This window comes from Cotesia typhae, unplaced genomic scaffold (assembly GCF_013202065.1).
Source record: "Cotesia typhae breed Kobodo isofemale line unplaced genomic scaffold, CoteBio_Ctyphae contig_69, whole genome shotgun sequence".
In the NCBI taxonomy this organism is placed as follows: domain Eukaryota; kingdom Metazoa; phylum Arthropoda; class Insecta; order Hymenoptera; family Braconidae; genus Cotesia; species Cotesia typhae.
Window position 1 is genome coordinate 317,462 of NW_027423763.1, and position 2,625 is coordinate 320,086.

Genomic DNA, 2,625 nt, shown 5'->3' on the forward strand with positions numbered 1-2,625 from the left:
TATAAGGAAGACTGAAGTTATTTTGGAGCAAGAAAACATTTTTTTGGCTTAAAAAAATTTGACTTCGTTCAAAAGATTTTAACTTCATTCAAGAAATTTTCAGTCTTCCTTAAGATTTTTTTGATTACGCTTGACTCAAGATTTTTTTTCTTACTGTGCAAGAATACCATTTTGAAGGAAATGATTTTCTCCAGTCAAGGAATAAATTTTTGAGTCAAATAATTATTCTTGGTCTAAAAAATTTTTCTTGTTTCAAGAAAATAATTTTCTTCAAAATGGTATTTTTGGTTCAAAATTTTGGCTCTTGAGTCAAGTTAATTTTTTTATTCAGTGTGCAATCAAAAAGAAGATATTCTGACGAAAAATTATTAACAAGACCCAACTTATCTTCATTTTCAAATTTTCACTGCAGGGTTAAGGGCGGTGCACCCAAAATTGTTAACTTATTCAAATTAAATAAATAAAATTTAAAAAATGTATTTTTGTACAGTAATCAAAATTTTTTTTTTTTTTTTTTTAATTAATTATTATTTAGAGTCGGTTTTAACTGCTGTGATCATATAACTCTTGGCTTCTTATTTTTACTAGTGTCTGCACAAAATGGAATGCTGTTCAAATAATTGTTACAACGTATGTGAGTATCAAATCAGTCCCGAGTACATGCTAGCAACGCGGAAATTATATCCCGATTATTGTCTTACAGTCGGCAAGCCAGTGAGTGTCAATTTTTTTATAATAAATCTTTTCTGCACACGGAAAAAAGTACAGTTGAAAAATTACATTTCCTACTGTAAAAAAAGACGCTACGGGTAAAAATCTAGAAATATTACAGTTTAAACAGTAATAATTGAGATATTTTTTCTAATAAAATAAGTACAATGAAAAATACTAAACTTTACACTTTCTAATGCATTTTGTACGAAATAGAACTTCGAAATTTCAGTTACTTTTATTTTTTTGATTTTTCGAAGTTGAGAAGTTATAGTTAGTCGAAGAAACTGTAAGAATTACAATTTATTGGTGATTCATTTTTGTTTTATGAAAATGAACTCATTCTTACATCAAATAATAAAAATTACACTAAGAGCTATTAATTTCCGACAATGCTAAATATTCTGGAAAATATTACAGCTCATACTGTAATTTTTAAAGTATAGAAAAATTACAGTTTGAGTGAGGAACTTTTAAATTTTAGCTAATAAGTTTTACAGTTTATAAAGTATTGTCATAATATGGCGCTACGTTTTCCCGGCAAATGTGTGTCTTTAGCGACGGTCGCAAGCAGGTTCAAACACGTTTTCCGGTAACGCTCAGTTATTTAGTAATGCTATTGTGGATAGTTCAATCTCAGTGGTTACAGAGTGAGGACATTCTGTTATAGGTTATCTACATCTGTGCTAGTGACAATTAATGTAAGTACATAAATATCTTATTTATATAAATGCATGTTGCCATCAAATTTTCATAGCATCTAATCTATTATTTATAATTATTATGATTATTTTGCAAGTTTAATTATGAAATTATATTAAATTGTGGTTATGTTGAACGTATGTTGTGATTTGTTTTTTTCTTTTTTTTTCAATTTCTGCTTCAAAACATCGATGCTTGGGAATTATTGGTTCTTCTTCAAGGGACACAAACATGAATCAAGAAATACATAATAGTAATTCTACAGCTCCTCCAGAATCCTATTATTTAAACGCATTTAACACGCTATATGCAAATAATGAAAATGATAATTATTTTCATTACCAAAATCAAGTATATGAAGTATTTTAAACACGATTTTTGCATGTGCTGTCTAAAATAATTATAATATTAACATATTCGTACAATAATTAAAATCTGTTAAATATTAATATTTTACGTGACCATGTTGAATTTAGTCTCTTGATAATTGGAATTTTCCTACAAATTATTTGTCACATATTAATTACTATGAGTAAAATTAAATTACTTAATATGCTCATGGCAAAAAAATTACTTCAGTAATCATTAGAATTTTTTTTTTTCAGAATCAAAATCCGCATGGTTTTATTCGCAATCAAGCTACATCAAGTACATCAAGCTTTCCTTCATCTTCTCATACATCTACACAAGCTTCACAAATACAGAGTTCGAACTGTGGAGAATCAGAAAACGAAAGCTCATCAAGCATTTCTTATTTTTGTGACAATAATTAAATTTGTACCATCTTTTTTAGTTTTAAGACAATAAACACTTATGTTCATCTGTATTAATTTTAAAAGTTGTATTTATTCATGTTCTTGACTAGCAACTATATTTTTCTATACTCGTACATTCACTCAATATATTCGTAATATCAATATCTTTACAACAATAATTGAAGAAATTTAAATAATTTATGCTTCATACGATTTTAAAATTGAGAGCTGATACTTTTAATGTTAGAGTGTAAGTAACATCTCTCATTGAATATAAAAGAAATATTAATATATAAAATTTTAAATCTTCTATTTTGTAATTGCAATGATCGTCGTATAGAGTGTAAAATTTAAAAAATACATTCGAAAAATTACAGTTTGAAACAGTAGTTTTTAAAAAAAGATTTAAAGATTGAAAACTTGTTTACTAGACAAGACTACAAAATGATCTGTGTAA

General features: G+C 26.7%; 1 long non-coding RNA gene across 1 annotated transcript; it reads left to right on the top strand.

The window, feature by feature from the left end:
* Positions 1-1,285: 1,285 nt before the first annotated feature.
* Positions 1,286-2,227, top strand: LOC141532919 (uncharacterized). The gene is made up of 3 exons (XR_012480149.1): positions 1,286-1,412; positions 1,635-1,764; positions 2,019-2,227. It is a non-coding gene; the product is annotated as an uncharacterized LOC141532919 (long non-coding RNA).
* Positions 2,228-2,625: the final 398 nt, after the last annotated feature.